Raw genomic sequence first — 16,749 nt, 5'->3', positions numbered from 1 at the left:
TCATCAAAACTACAAGAGATAACAAAAGCTGGCATGGATGTAGAGAAAAGGGAACCATAAGGCACTGTTGGTGGAATTGTAAATTGGTACAGACACTTTGAATCCAGCAATTCAACTTCTGGGAATATATCCAAAGGAAATGAAAACACTGACTCAAAAAGATATCCACACCCCCACATTCTTAGCAGCATTATTTACAACAGCCACAACATGGAAGAAACCTAAGTGTCCACGGATGGATGAATGGATAAAGAAGCTGTGTTGTATATACAATGGAATATTATTCAGCTATAAAAAACAAGGAAATCATACCATCTATGACAATATGCACCTTGAAGGCATTATGTTAAGCAAAGTATGTCAGAGAAACATAAATTCTGTATCATCTTATTTATATGTGGTGAAGGGCCCCCACCCATAAGATGGCGAACCTCCTGCTTCTCTTCTGAGTCCTCGGTTCCCTCTGGTACCACCTGAACCCCAATCACCCCTTGCCCCCCTAATCCCAGCACCTAGCCAATAGCCACCAGCCCTGTAGAAGTGACACCACAATCACCCCATGCCCCTTCCTATATAACCCAGCACCTTTCCTAATTAAGCAGAATTCTCCGGTGAATTGCTGCTGTGTGTCGCTCCTTTCCTTTCATTGGTGCCGAAACCCAGGAGACAGGACACCCCAACTGGGCCCCGTCTTCCCCCGACACCAGCAGCAGCTTGCCCTCGTCCTCTTTTTCCGGCGCTGGCTCCTCACACTCACCACTCCTCTCTGGCCTTTGGGTAAGTTTTCCCCCGGGGTGGGCCGCTCTTCCCTGAGCCATCGCAGCGCCATTGACCGTGATCGTCCGGCAAGGCCCTGACGCTCGGGGACGAGGAGGGAACTCTCCCCGCCTGAGGCCTTCACGGCTGCGGCGGACCCCCAGGCCCCCCTTCAACAGCCACAAACAAGGTGACTCCTTTGCAGATGAGAACGCTCCCTCCCCCCACCCCCCTTCCGTTCCTTCCGCCGAAAATTCCTTCCACCGAAAACTCCTAGTACCAGGTACCTCGGACTCCTGCACTCTGCCTTCTTAGAGAAGTCGGGGTGACGATCCACACTTCCCAAGAAACCGACTCGTATACGAGTTTCCGCAGACCCCCAAGGATCACCGGGGACGCCCTTTGTCTCCTTGCCGTCTGCTCCCGCAGGATCAGTCCGAGGATCTCCGTTCGTCTTTCCCTGTTTGTCTCCTTCTCTGTCCTTTAGCCATGGGAGCCTCCTCATCCCTCCCTGGAAGCTCACCTCTTGAATGCCTGCTCAAGCATCTAGCCACCCTCTCCCTGACACCTGATATAAAACCAAAACTTCTCCGTAAATACTGCTCCCAAAATTGGCCGACACACCCCCTAGACAATCACAACCAATGGCCCCCAGGGGGAGCTCTTGATCCTGACATCACTCGCGATCTCTAACTACTGCCAGCGCCTGAAAAAATGGAAGGAGATTCCCTATACCGAAGCTTTCTGCCTCCTCCTCCCCCCGCCTCCCCAAGTTCTCCCAGCCTGCGAGCCGTGTTCCCCGCAAAAGCCTCCCGTTCACTCCCTTTTACCTCCCCGTTCCTCCACCACCGCTGCGGCCGCCGCCTCCCCCTCCTCTCCTACAACAGCCCCTCCTCCTTCCTCCACCACCATCTCCTCCCCCACCTCACCCCCCTTGCAGTTCAAGCCTGAGCCTTTCAGCCCCCCTCTAACTAAGTCCCAGGAGCCTCCTCCGTCTTTGCCCCCATCACCTGTTTCTCCCCCACAGACTGAGCCAGAACCCTTCAGTCCTCCTCAGACTCGGTCCCGAGGGCCTCCCAAAATTATCGCCCCCCCTTCCAGGAGGTAGCAGGATCCAAAGGCATCGTGCGCGTTCACGTCCATTTCTCCTTAGGAGATTTAGCCCAACTTGAGAAACGCCTAGGTTCCTTTTCCACTGATCCCACGACATATATCAGGGAGTTTCAATGGACGCTCCAGTCATACAGCCTCACACATCATGACATTTTCATGCTCCTGGCCAATACCCTCCTTCCTGAAGAGCATAGACGAGTTTGGGACTTCGCCCAAACGCACGCCACCGAAACCCACAGGACTGACCCCACCTATCGCCCTGGCCCCACCACTGTCCCCGAACAAGACCCACACTGGGATTATAACACCGCCGTGGGTCTCCAATCTCGAGATATTTTCGCCTCCTGCTTAATAGCAGGTCTGAAAAAGGCAGCTTGTAAAGTAGTCAATTTTCAAAAGCTCCAAGACATAAATCAAGGGAGGGAGGAGACTCCCTCCGAGTTCTTAGACAGACTCACTCAAGCCCTATTACAGTTACCAGCCTGGACCCAGAAATGCCTGACGGGAGACACGTCCTTATGACATACTTCCTGGCTCAAAGCTACCCCGACATTAAAGCTAAACTCAAAAAGTTAGAACAGGGCCCCGCTACCCCACAGACTGAGATCCTAATAGTGGCCTTTAAAGTCTTCCATAACCGAGAGGAGGAGAAAGAACGCCGTAAACAAAAGGCTGATCAGGCCAATTTCCAAATGTTGGCCCAGCTGATAAAACCACAACCTGGGCGCCCCTCTACAAACAAGCCCCCCCCAGGAGCTTGTCTCAAGTGCGGAAAAGAGGGACATTGGTCAAGGGCGTGCCCCTCCCCCAGATCTCCTACCACCCCATGCCCCAGATGCCAAAAAAGGTCCACTGGGGGTCTGATTGCCCAGCCACCCGAAGGGGAGGCTGGACGAACAACCCCCATCCTAAGCCCGACGTAGTGGGGCTGACAGAAGACTGACGGGGCCCAGGGGCTTCTCGTCCGACCATTTCCATCACCAAACAGGAGCCCAGGGTCACTTTAATAGTAGACGGTCGCCCCATCTCCTTCCTCCTAGATACAGGAGCCACCTTCTCAGTCTTGCAGGAATACCGGGGCCCTACCACGCCTGCCATTACTCCTATAGTCGGGGTAGGAGGTAAACAGATTTTCCCATTAAACCCCCCCCCTTTTATGCACAATCCAGGACAATCCCATACCTTTCTCCCACTCCTTCCTGGTTATGCCCCAGTGCCCCATCCCCTTACTAGGACGGGACATCCTTTCTCTCCTCCATGTTTCCATAACTATATCCACTCCCACAGCCCCCAGTACTCCCTTTCTGATGGCCCTCATAGCCGATGACCCCCCTCTACCCAGTGAAAGCTCCAGTTCCGCCCTCATACACCCTGTAAATCCCAGAGTTTGGGACATTACAAGCCCCTCCGTGGCTCTATGTCCTCCTGCCTCTACCAAATTACGTGACCCCTCTCAGTATATCTGTCAGGCCCAATACCCCCTAACCACTTCGGCCCTCATAGGCCTCCAACCCATCATTCAAGATCTTTTAAACAAAAATTACCTCAGACCCACTCACTCCCCGTTTAATACCCCCATATTAGCTGTTAAAAAAACCAACGGATCTTTCCGCCTCATTCAAGTCCTTCACCTCATTAACATGGCCATTGTCCCTATCCATCCGTTAGTCCCAAATCCATACACCCTTTTATCGCAGATCCCTGCCTCGGCCTCCCACTTCTCAGTCCTAGATCTCAAGGAAGCATTTTTTTTCTATCCCTCAGGACCCCTCCTCCCAAGATTTTTTCGCCTTTACCTGGACGGACCCATACACAAGACATTCTGAACAACTCACTTGGACAGTTTTGCCACAAGGCTTCCGAGATAGTCCCCATATTTTTGGACAGGTCCTAGCTCAGGACCTCAAACAGTTTCATCATGATCACTCCGAGTCCACCTTATTACAATACGTGGACGATCTTCTACTCTGCAGTCCCTCGTGGGAACAGTCTCAACTTGACACTGCCTCCCTACTTAACCTTCTAGCTTCCAGAGGTTACCGGGTATCCCCTGTCAAAGCTCAAATCTCTTCCCCTTCTGTCACTTACCTCAGATTTCTTCTATCTCAACAAAGAAAGTCCATTACCTTAGACAGAAAACAGCTCCTCTGTGACCTGCCCGTTCCCAAAACCAAGATAGAAATCCTTTCCTTTCTAGGCCTGGCTGGGTATTTTAGAGCGTGGATCCCTAACTTCTCCCTGTTGGCAAGACCCCTATACGACCTCAGCAAGGGCCCCCCTGAAGAACCATTATCCTCCTCACCCCGACACTCCTTCATTAAGCTCCGTCGAGCCTTTGTGGAAGCCCCAGCTCTCCATCTTCCTGATTTGTTGAAGCCTTTCTCATTATACATTCATGAGAAGTCCAGTCAAGCTCTAGGAGTCCTAGGCCAACATTATGGCCCATCCTTTGCCCCAGTAGCTTATCTTTCCAAGCAATTAGACCCCACAGTTCGAGGATGGGCCCCCTGCCTACGGGCATTAGCCGCTGGACAGCTCTTGCAGAAGGAAGCTCATAAACTGACATTCGGGGCGCCCCTTACCATTCTGCCCCCACATCACCTAAAGGATCACTTAACCTACAAAAGTTTACAGACTCCCCCTCCCTCCAGACTCCTGACCTTACTGTTCTCTTTCCTCCAAAATCCAGACATTTCTTCCCTCCCCCGCCCACCCCTGAATCCAGCCACTCTTCTTCCTCTACCCTGCTCTCCTCATACTCCCTCGCATGATTGCCTGGGAGCCCTTCACAACTTCCTTCCGGGCCACTCCACGATCTCCGAAGGAGCCCTCTCACACTCCGACCTCATCTGGTTTACTGATGGGTCCTCCTTCAAACATGAGGGCACCCATTACGCAGGATACGCAGTAGTCTCCCTTGAAGATGTCATCGAGGCACGAGCCCTACCCCCCGGTACAACCAATCAACAGGCTGAACTCATTGCAGCCACCAGAGCTTGTACTCCGGCCCGGGACACGTCTCTCACACTGTACACTGACTCCAAATACGTATTCCACATTCTCTTGTCTCACACGGCAGTATGGAAAGAACGAGGCCTCCTCACCACAAAAGGAAATTCCACCACTAATTCAGCCTTAATTACTAAACCTCTAGAGGCTTCACAACTCCCACACCGACTGGGCATAGTCCACTGCAAATCACATCAAAAGGACGACTCCCCCATTACAAGAGGTAACAATAAAGCTGACAGAGTAGCCCGGTCGATTGCCCTATCAGAAGAAGCACCAGACAGCGATCCGTCTGCCCCTGTGGTTTTAGCCTTATCACAAGACACCCTCTGTTCCCAGGACAGAGAGTCTCACTTCTGCCTGTTACACGATCTGTTCCATCCTAGCCCCCAATCCTTAATCCATTTTTTACAATCCTTTTTTTCTCTCTCTCCTGAAGACAAAACCCTACTTGACCAAATCACCCGCAGGTGCACCATTTGCCAACGCACTAACCCTAATACCCCCTCAAGGCCCGACCCTTCCCGGCTCATCAAGCAAGGGGTAATGTCCCCACTGCAGATTGGCAAATAGACTTCACTAACATGCCCTCTGTACGGCATACCAGATACCTACTCGTGTTAGTAGATACATTTTCAGGATGGGTGAAGGCTTTCCCCACCACTAACAAACGAGCGTCCGCAGTTGCCTCTATCCTCCTCACCCAGATCTTTCCTAGGTTCGGGATGCTCACTTCCCTCCAATCAGATAATGGCCCTGAGTTCACTGCCCAAATCATTCAGAACCTCTCCAAGTCGCTCTCACTCCCCTGGCATCTACACTGTCCTTATCAACCACAGGCTAGGGGAAAAGTAGAAAGAGCCAATAGGACTCTAAAAGACATCCTGACCAAACTATCTCTAGAACTACACCTTGACTGGGTTCGCCTACTTCCCTTAGCTCTACTCCACATTCGGGCCCTCCCAAAGAAACCTTCCTTTTTGTCACCCTTTGAGATCATGTACGGCCGCCCAATTCTACCCCCAGGGCTCCCTTCCCACAAAGGACCGATTCCTCCCAATATGGCCCTTCCGCTACTCTCTCTCCTCCGCACCGAATTGTGGAGGTATCAGGATTGGCTCCTTCCTGATCCATCCGCCTCCCAAAATCCTCCTGTCTTACAGCCCGGCCAACTAGTGTTTTATAAGCCACCAGAGGATCGGCCCTCACTCACCCCAAAATGGGAAGGTCCACACCCAGTTATTCTCTGCAACCCCTCGGCCGCCAAGCTCTTACTGCCTGATAACTCTGTCACCCCTTGGATTCATATCTCCAGGTTGAAACCAAACACCCAGGACCCACCTTCTCTGGACACTCAAGACCCATCAGTCACAATCCAGAGTCCTTCGGATACAGCCCAAGACGCTGTCTACTCTACCACGCCTCATCCCTCTGATCCCTTGAAACTCCACATCTCCCGTTCACCCCCTTTGCCATCCATACCCGAATCATGAGTTTTTCCTCCTTTACTGCTCCCTCGCTTTTTTTCCTCATTCCTATTGTCTTCCCCGCCACCCCAGCCTCCTTTGTATGGCGATTCAAAGTCAGACAGACTTACACACAACATCAAACAAAAGTTACTGCCCTCATTGCCACATCAGACTGCCCTCTGAAAGGCTGCTCCGAGCCTTTATATCTCCACTTTCCTCCCTCCACCGAAGTGTTCACTAGCAGCTACCTTTATTCTCCCTACCTCTGCTTCCTCTATGACCAAAAACAAGCCTATTGCAGGCGATGGCCAGACACCTACGGGGGATGTCCCTACAGGTCTTGCATCATTCACTACATGGGTAACTCCCGGTACCCACAGTATTACTCCTCCAACCGTTTCATAAAATATCCCAACAGCTCATTCTCCTTATTAATCCCAGATCCCTGGAACTCTTGATGGGCCACTGGAGACACAGCCTCAGTTTACTATGGGGGGGTCCTCGACCCCCCACGGTACCCTTCATATCTCTCGAGAGTACGTTCCCTCTCATTCCTAGATCTGTCAAGTTGCATCCGACATCAGACATTCTGAAAAAGTTATTGTCCAAACTCTTGACGGCGCCTCTTCATCTTCTTACCCCTGCTCCTACTCTTGGTTACAGCTCATTCAAGACACCACCATCTTTCTCAACCACACCCTCAACACCGCCAATTGTTTCTTGTGCGCATCACTACAGCGCCCACTGCTGGCCGCCGTGCCCCTTAATATTTCCAACTACTCCTTCCATGCAGAAGGACAACCCTTCCGTCCCCTGGCAGACATACCCCTATGGGAACCAGAATACGCAGATGATCTCACCATCCACTACTGTGTAGGCCCAACCCCTCCCCCCTCCAGCGCACTTCACTGTCTATCTACACCCCAACTTCGGCTCTAAGACGTTTATGCAACCAGGTCACTTCTTTTGGTGCAATGGCAGTCTTTTCAACTCACTGCCTCCCAACTCCAATATACCCTGCATTCTCATCACCCTAATCCCACAGCTTACACTTTACAGCATGGCAGAATTTCTTGAGCTCCAACCTCCCTTGCCCTCGTGCACAAAAAGGGCTGCTTTCCTTCCCATCATGATTGGTATCTCTTTAACCACCTCAGCCATTGGGGCAGGGTTTTCGGGAGGAGCCTTGGGTCACTCTCTATGGGCAATTAGAGATCTCAACGTCAAACCTGAGGGAGCCCTGACATCCACTGCCGATTCCCTGGCCTCTCTCCAAAGACAGGTCACTTCGCTAGCTAAGGTCACCCTTCAAAACCTGCAGGCCTTAGATCTGCTTACAGCCGAGAAGGGCGGCACCTGCGTCTTCCTTCGAGAAGAGTGCTGCTATTACATCAACGAATCCGGCATTGTGGAAACTGACATGACCAAACTCACCGACCTCGCCTCCAGCCTCCACTCTGCTTCCAATTCCAACCCATTCTCTTCAATACTAACAAACCCCTTCCTTACCTGGCTGTGGCCCATTGCAGGCCCTATAATAATCATTCTCCTCGCCTGTCTCTTCTTGCCTTGCATAATAAAGTTTATCAAATCCCAAGTCGGTAAAATCTCTAATCAAACTTTCAATCAGCTTTTACTCAGGAACTACCAGCTTTTAGCCACAGAAGATCCCTCACCCTCACGTGACCTCCTCACCACACGCTGAGATGGACCCCTCTCTCCACTGGAAACTGGTCCTAGAAACAAGACGCCTGGCTTCTGCCACCCATATCCTCTTGGCACCATTGGAATCAACAAGTCCTAGACCTATGGTTACAGGGAACCTTCACTGATTTCCAACCTGAAGAAGTCCACATCTACTCGTCCTTACTGTGGGGAGTCCTATCAACCCTTTCCTCCCGGTCCTCAAGCCCTCACTCCCTTCTCTGCCCCCGTTCAGCAGGAAGCAGTCAGAGAGAAAGCAACATCCACAACCCCATAGAGGAGAAAGGGGGGAATGAAGGGCCCCCACCCATAAGATGGCGAACCTCCTGCTTCTCTTCCGAGTCCTCGGTTCCCGCTGGCGCCACCTGAAGCCCAATCACCTCTCTCCCCCCTCCCACTCCCAGCACCTAGCCAATAGGCACCAGCCCCGTAGAAGTAACACCACAATCACCCCATGCCCCTTCCTGTATAACCCAGCACCTTTCCCTAATAAAGCAGAATTCTCTGGTGAATTGCTGCTGTGTGTTGCTTCTTTCCTTTCATGTGGAACCTTAAAAAACAAACAAAAAAACTCACAAAAAAAGAGATCAGACTTTTGGTTACCACAGGTGGAGGGGGTGGGCAGGGGAGTGGGGGAATTTGGGGAAGGTGGTCAAAAGGTACAAACTTCCAGTTTTAGAATAAATGAGTACTAAGGCTGTACTGTGCAACATGATAACTATAGCTTAACACTGCTGTATGATATATAGGCAAGTTGTTCAGAGTAACTCCTAAGGGTTCCATAACAAGAAAAAAAGTTTTTTCCTTTCTTTTTATTGCATCTGTAGTAAATGGATGTTAACTAAACTTATTGTGGTAATCATTTCATAATTATTGTAAATGAAACCATCACGCCATACGCCTTAAACTTACATAGTAATGTATGTCAATTATTTCTCAATAAAACTGGGGGGAAAAACTGTTGGGACCTTAAAGTGTTCAGTCCTCTATATCCTCTCTCTCTTCTTAGACCAATTTCATAGACTTTCAATGTCTTCAGTTGTTATCTCCACATTCATAAGTCCAGAATCCAGTTAGGGTCTAGCTCTCTTCTGGGTTCCCTCCACACTCAAGAATCTAAATGCCATCAGAGAGATACACTTGGAGATCCCACAGCATCTTCGGCACAAATTCAACTCATTCGACTGCCCCTCAAGCTTTTCTCCTACACTCCTCATCTCAGTATATGGCATTTGTATCTTCCGGTCACCAGAGCTCGCAACCTGAACATCCTGGACTCTTCCTCACAGTGGCCACTGCAGCACACCACTTCTACCCTGGCAACTGCAAAAGACTCCTTGCTAAGGGGGTTGTTTCTTGGCTCACCCTACACCAACTGTCTTCTGAAAAACCTCTCTACTTTCCTTAGGACTAAATCCAAACCTCTAAAACAGCTTGGTAGGCCTTTTACTACCTGACTTGTGGGCTCTTCTCACATCTGTGCCCCACAAACCAAGCTCCAGCCTTTCTCTGAGGTCCTCAGAAACTCTGTGTGCTTTCAGGATTCCCAAGCTTTGCTTAGCCCATTTTTTTCTGACTAAATCACACTCAAACCTTCTCCCTCCCACTGTCAACCTTCTGTTTGGAAACTTCCAGTCCTGAGGAAATCTTCCACTTAACCAACTCAGGTTTAGGGGGACCTGCCAAGTGCTCTCTCAGCTTATACCAAGGGCTTATCTCCCTGCATTGTCTGTAACTATCTTCTAGTTTGGTTCTTGCCCCTCTCCCCTTGGGCTACCGGGGGTAAGGAGGAGAGAAGGAAGCCAGCAATCATAAGCCAATAGGTGGTTCATATGGAAGGCATCAAAACACATATTCTTGAACGAATGAACAATAACGAATAAGAAAATATCAGGAGGCAAAATTTAAAGTCTTGTGGTGACCCCCATTTGTTACATCTTAATATATCTTATCTCATTTATATTATGAGGTAGGACACTGGTGACTTAGTTTAAAATAAAATGTCAACTCTTGCCTGGGCTATTACAACAGCCTTCCATGTTTGCAGTAACTGCAAGATCTGCAGCCTGTCCCACCCCCCCGACCTCATTACCAGTCATTCTGCCCTCTTATACTGCTTGACTGTGCTACCCTTCTTTCTTGACGTTTCTGTAAGCGCCAAGATTATCCCTGCATCAGGGTCTCTGCGCTTTTCATTCTGCCTGTAAAATTCTTCTCGCCAGATTTTGGCATGGCTGGCTACTCCTCATTCAGATCGCTGCTCAAATGACACTTCCTTCCTCAGAGACCTTTGCTGACTACCTATCAAATATAGTCATCACGTTTTATCAAACACGATCCCATTATTCTGCTTGATTTTCTTTACGTGACCTATCCTTACCTGATCATTCTGTGTTTGCCTCTCTCCTTGTTACAGGTCTGGAAGCTAAGGGGGCCTCAGCGATCGAAAAACGAGCCAAAGACTTGGTAATCGCGTCTGAAAAGCGCTGAGGAGGGGCGGTGAGACAAGGCTCTCCTCTCCTTGCTTCTTGGGGACTGCCGCCTCCCTGGCTTTAAACCCCTGGACCAACCTCTCAAATTGGCAACACACACGCCTCCTCCACCGCCGAGCTCAGCGGGCGCTCCTACTTCCCTGCCAGGGACAGGGCTCATCGAACTCTGCCTTCAAACCGCCATTCCAGGGAACACCTGCCCCCTCCCGGCAACCGTAGTTCACGAAAAGTACAAGCTGGGCCCTCCTCCCGCATGCGCAAAGGCCACATTCGCCGTACACTGTCTCTTAGCAACCGCTTCGAGTCTCCCCCACCCTCGCCAGGGGCTGGGCATCGGAAGCCGCCCGGGGGAAGCCAAGGGGAAGTGAGTGAGGCCAATCCCAGACGACTCCCAGGCTCGATCGGCACGCCTCCTCTAAGTGTCGCGAATGGGCAGGCAGCTTTACGGCAGCAAGAAGTGGGGGCTGCCGGGGGTAAGGAGGAGAGAAGGAAGCAAGCAACCAACCAAGTCGCCCCCACCCCACCACCCCCACCCACCCCGGACCTGGTTTACGGCTCCGGGCTCAGGCTCCAGTGCGGCTGCTGATTGGCTGCTGAAGGCTTGGTCCCATCCCAGTGACCCCAAAGTGCTGGAGGGAGGGGGCGGGGGTGGCCCGGTGCAAAGTGCATCCCGAAAGCCCCCTGCCCGGAGCCCCTGCTGCTGGCACTTCGGACTTGTATGAACCGGGGTCTCGCTGCCCTGAGACCTCCCGTGTTCCCCAGTAACCGGGAGCCTTCGGCCCGGAGCGCGGCAGCCCCTTGCTCCGAGACCTCAGACCGGGACTGCCCCCCCACCCGAGCCGGGACTTCCTCCCTGCACCCCTGCCCTGAGGCTGCCCAGCGGCTAGGACCTCCGTCCCGCGTCTGCTCGGCTGTCTGGGTGCTCGCCGGGCTGGGGCCGTGAGGCACCGAGGAGGATCAGGAACACCCGTGTCCGGCCCTGCTGGGGTGTTTGTTCAATGGAGAAGTTGGTGAGTGTGGAGAAGGCTGAAAGGAGGAAGAGAAGCAGCAGCTGAGGAGACAGGTAAAGTCAGGTACCTCCCCTGGGGGGAGTGGGGCAGGCTGGGAGGGAGGAGAATCACTGCTTCTTCCTGCCTGCCCTTACCGCACTCTTCCTTCGCTCCCCCTTCCTCAGAGCCCCCTGCTCCTCGTCCCCGGGGCACTGCACCACTCAGTGGTTTCTGATTTCCAGGTTTGCGCTGGCTAGAGGAGAGGAGAGAGCAGGAAGGGGCTGCCCAGCCCCCGGAGGAGCAGCGGAGAGCCTCTGACCAGCATCCTCTGTCAAGGTAGTAAGCCAGCCCTCCCCTCCCCCGTTGTTTATTCCTGGCCCCTCCCTCATTAAGCGGTGCTTTATTTTCAGGGTGCTTACCTGGGAATGCAACCCTTTCCTGGCTCCGAGTTTCTTAGCAAAAACAAAACAGTGCCTGTATCCTGATCCTTAACATTTTTGTAACTTCCCTACCCCAGACACGTAGTTTCCCCCTTTCTCTCTGTCCAGTGTGTTTCCATGTTATGCATTTTTGGTATACTGTACCATTTACCATTTATCCTGCTCTGAGACTTTGAGACCTTTTTGTAGCAAACGCCCCCCCGCCACCACTCTCATAGGAATTCCTCAATTGCTTGTTAAATCTGAATGGCTCTGCTTTTTAATTAAACCACAATGTCCCGTTTTCCTCTTATTCCTTCCTATCTGTCACCTTTCCTCTACCTCCATCAGAAAATCTTTGGCTTACCTCATTGGTAAGGGTTTGTTAGAAGGTACAGTAGTGGTTTGAAATTTTTAAGTTTCAAAAATGTGAATTTTTTCGTAGTAAAAAATGAATCTGTGTACCTTAAATGTATGAAAGCAGTATTCCCCCCTGAAGCACTTATTTATAATTAACACTAAAGGCTTTTGTGTTTTTCTGTGTGACAGATGTGGATGGGCTCTGACAGTGTTATCAAAAGATGGAGAATACTTGTTGCCCTCAGTTTTTCTAGAAGAAATTATAAAACTTTACACAATATCATGTTGATCATTTGACACTCAATAATTTTAAAACAAAGCAATGTTTTGGTGTGTTTAGAATGTAGGACTTATTTTTGCGCTCTTTTTAAGTAAGGTCTCATTTAAAAATGCTTACAGGGAATTTGTTAGGTTGAAATTTAAGCATCTTAATTCATATGACCACATTTCTGCTGCTGTATTTGGTTACTGCCTGTGAAAATGCACTAAAGGTAAGTTTAGGGCATTCATGTAATTCCTAAAGAGGGGATATGATCAGGGAAATTATGTAAGAGTTAATTCAGACACTAGCCAAGTGAATGACTTTTCTGATATCCATTAACAGGAGTATAAAGTGACTTGTTAATCTCAGAGTTATTTTAATATCTCAGATTGTTAAGGGAATTTTAGGTACAAGGAAGTACTTAAATAGCAGAAGTTGTTAGGAAATCCTTGATTTACTCTGTTCCACCAGACTTTCTACCTTCCACAAAAAGAAATTAATGCCTTCCTTGATTTTTCTAGCTGTCAGGACATAGCTAAAGGTAAGGGGTTCTGAGGGTTTGCATATCCTTGAAACCTGGAACTGGACTCCAGAGGGAGCGTGTATGTTACTGAATGGGAGGTAGAATCAGTAGCTGCCAACAGCTGCTCCATGGTGAACATTGAGGGCAGCCTTTGTATGTGTATACAGGGTCCACTTCATTTCTGTGAAAGCTAGGCAGAAGTCTACAAAGTTAAAGGCAATTTTCATTATGTAATTATGTGACTCACCAGAGAAAGGGCTAATGATTACTGTAGGACTTTAAAAAAACGCTAGAATATTTAAAGTATGTTTTTAAGGTAAAAATGAATTATGGATTTTCTATTCAGGCCTTCTCAGTTATATAATGTTTCTGCTTTGGATTTTAACTCTAGTGTGTTTTCATTGGTGAGAGGTATTATCACCTGAGATGGTAAGGGAGCCAGTCTGTGGGGAGCCAAGCTTCTAAGTAAAGAGAGGACACTGCTTTCCCCTGGTTTCCAGCCAGTTCATTCTCATTGCTTCAATAGTACTTCATTGATCCTCTCAGTTTTTAATGTTTTTTTTTTAAGATTTGGGAATATATATAAATTGTCAGCATCTGTTCCTAATAATAAGTGGTAGAGATTGTTTGGTCTGTGTTATGCCAAACATCTAAAATATTAAATTTGGGTACTCACCAACATGGCCAGTTAGGTAGTTGATATTTTTCAACGTGGTAGTTAACTTTGTTTTCCTTCTATTGCTAGTCACATTGGTTTTTGGGGGGGAAAAAAAAAGTACCTGATTTATTTGATAACAAATACAGGTTTATAATCACATAAGGAGAATAACTGATTTTAATTGATGATACTAAGTGATGCATCTTGAGTATGTTATGGCCAATCACTTTGTAACTAAAGTGATGGCCTTTACAATTACTTAGTATGACATATACAGTGTCTCTTTATTTTGTTCACATTTAACTTTGGTAACACAGAAGTTTGTAGTATCACTAAAATGTCTAAAGCCAAATAAAGTTTATGTAAGCATCTTTAATACCTGACTTGCAAGCTGTCATTTCATTCTCAACTGAAGGCGCTCCTTAAGTAGAATGGTTATCACCTTTCTTAAAACTTTCTTGCCACTGATATGAGGCCGCTAAGTTGGTCATGCCAGACATGAATCAGTAAGGTATTATTGACAAGACCTCATCATTTATATTATTTGTGATTTAAGCTGTAAGTTGGGTCTGGATAAGTGAATTATGAGATTTCCTCTACTCCCTCATCCACATTTCATGAAAACTGTTGGTTTCTCTGCTGAACCTTACTAAAGTCAGAGATAAGTTGTGCATGATAATAAATCCTTGTCTTATATGGAGGCCCAGTAATTTAGAGGAAATAGCAATACCCTTATTATTTGGAAACATAAACGCCATTGTAATGCTAACATAACATATCTACTTTGTTTTGGGTTCCAGGCCCTCAGTCATATAAGTAGAGCTGGGCAGCATGCATCTCAGCCATGTTGCACTTTGGGCCTTGTAATGTTTCTACATCCATTTTCCCTCTTAGGATTTGTGAGCCATTGGTGGGTTTTTTTTTTTTCATTCTCAGAGCTGATATCCCTGGAGTTAGTTGCTGATTTTATTCTCTTACCAGTTCTGTAACTCTGTTTACTCTGCAAAAAAATGCTTCTTTCTTTTTTTGAGTAGCAAGCTGTTATCTTGTTTCTAGTTTGTGTGAAATCTGAAAGCACAGTCCTAATTTGTATCAGTTAAGCAAAAAAAATGTGTGGAGTTTTAGTGAAAATAATATGCAAAAAGCCATAAATGACTAATCATTTATGGCAAAGGAAATGGGGAAATGTGGGCCTATTTGGTGAAAATTATATAATTTTAGACTTAACATATTAATTAAGACCTTAATTAATTAGTTCTTAAGTATATTTTGTTTTTTAGCTTATTCTTTGCTCCATTCTGTGAATACAGACTTCTTTTAATTATGTGAAGCAACAAGTTTTGGTTTTAATTTAATGAAGTTCATGTGGCATGTATATTCATATTAGATGGTAACATTTTAATTCCTAAATTTATGATTTCTAATATGGTCAGCAATGTAAAAGCGTGGAGACCTAGACTGTTTTCTTTTCACCTCTGGTACAGTAAAAAAGATAATTTGTAAAATGTAAACACACTATTAATATTGGGCAATAAAATCTCATTTAAAAATGATATACATTGGGGAAGTGGCTCATTTTGGTATTTAATTCTGATATTCTGAAATTTGATATATCATTTTGAAGTCTTCCTTGTTTGTATGTTCTTTTTCTTTTTTGTGACTGAAACCTGGAGTGGAATTTCCAGAGATTGTACTCTCAAGAGTTTTAGTCATTCTAATTCATTATAAATTTAAAACACTTTACATTGTACATATATTTATTTTTAAAATTGCCTCCTTTGCTGTATTCTTTTACCAGTGACTCCATGAGTTACCAGATTTTCAAACTCCCACTGCTTGAGGGGAAATAGGCTTTTATCCATTCTCATCTCTGAGCTTCTGTGGTTTTTAATAGACACCTTTACCACTTAAAAAAAATAAATATTGTATTTACTTTTTAAGTTTAATAGTCTTTTTTTTTTCTTTTTACACGATAGCTATCCTCTATGAAGTGCAAACTCTTTTAAAATAACATCAAGATAAAATTAATTTTCTGATGCTTTGAACTGTTAGGATATTTTGGTAATAAGTCATTGTCCTTCATAATTTAAGGGATGCAGCTGAGAGGGATCATGTGTGCCTGGTATGTGTGTCAGTATGCTTTTCCTGTAAAGATTGATGCACGTAAAGAGTGCTTTTTTGGTTTAAACCTGTGGTTATTTATAGTACTTGGTACTGTCAGAGAAGGGGAAAAAGGTCTTCATGTTGCTAGGATTATTTGATTGAAGTATGCAGAACTCTATTAAAGTTCTACCCAGAGTTAATACAAGTGGCCAAGGCCTGGCAGTGTGGGGAGTCCATGTTAGGCACTCAGTAGACTTTTATTTGTGTGATTGAAGTAGCCCATGGAGGTTATCAACAGGTTACTATTCTTTCTTTCTTGTCACCTTGTGTTTTAACACAAATAAATTACTAATATGTTGATATTACTAATAAATTATTACCACTTACTGAATATTTAATAGTCTTAATATTGCTAATAAATGAATACCATTTCATAATCTCGACTTCCACATTGCATGTCCTCCTGCAACCGCCCGCCCCCTGCCCTCCATGGAAGTGGTGATGGGTAGATGGAAGGCCATCACAGCAAGGACAAGGATTCTTAAGGGCTTGGAACAATAAAGGGTCATCTCTACTTCTCTTAGGAGGCAGGGGACACTGAGGGCACACTTAGAAGTAAGGCCTCCAAGGGTGTTTATTCTTGAACTGTAGCTAGAGCTCATGTGGGAAGTAGTTGCATGTTCCCTTGTTGAAATGCTGGAGGCATTGAGGGTATTTTTGTAGAATGTCTCTCACCAATACAGACATTAGGTTTGTACTTTTTAAATGCATTTTTCTATTTTAGTACAGTCAGATTTACAGAAAACTTGTGAAGACAATACAGAATTCCCATATACTCCACTTCCAGTTCCACCAGTTAACCATCTTACGTTAATAGATATATTTGTCATAG

At 47.1% G+C, this 16,749-nt stretch overlaps 2 protein-coding genes across 6 annotated transcripts in view; one reads left to right on the top strand and one right to left on the bottom strand.

Moving 5' to 3' along the window:
* The window catches only part of LINS1 (lines homolog 1), a 55,527-nt gene extending 44,613 nt beyond the window's left edge, over positions 1–10,914 (bottom strand). For 3 of the 5 annotated variants that reach the window (XR_008994704.1, XM_036878651.2, XM_036878653.2), the window contains exon 1: positions 10,432–10,914. The gene's annotated coding sequence lies outside the window, so the exon portion shown is untranslated. The remainder of the gene's footprint in view (positions 1–10,431) is intronic. The other 2 variants (XM_036878649.2, XM_036878652.2) reach the window with 1 other exon arrangement.
* Positions 10,915–11,050: 136 nt separating this feature from the next.
* The window catches only part of ASB7 (ankyrin repeat and SOCS box containing 7), a 51,554-nt gene continuing 45,855 nt past the window's right edge, over positions 11,051–16,749 (top strand). The window contains exons 1-2 of the mRNA XM_036878712.2: positions 11,051–11,606; positions 11,775–11,868. The gene's annotated coding sequence lies outside the window, so the exon portion shown is untranslated. The remainder of the gene's footprint in view (positions 11,607–11,774; positions 11,869–16,749) is intronic.

The sequence above is a fragment of the Manis pentadactyla genome, chromosome 18, assembly GCF_030020395.1.
Source record: "Manis pentadactyla isolate mManPen7 chromosome 18, mManPen7.hap1, whole genome shotgun sequence".
NCBI lineage: Eukaryota > Metazoa > Chordata > Mammalia > Pholidota > Manidae > Manis > Manis pentadactyla.
The sequence above is the reverse complement of the archived record's forward strand: the minus strand, read 5'-3'. Positions and strand labels throughout refer to the sequence as shown.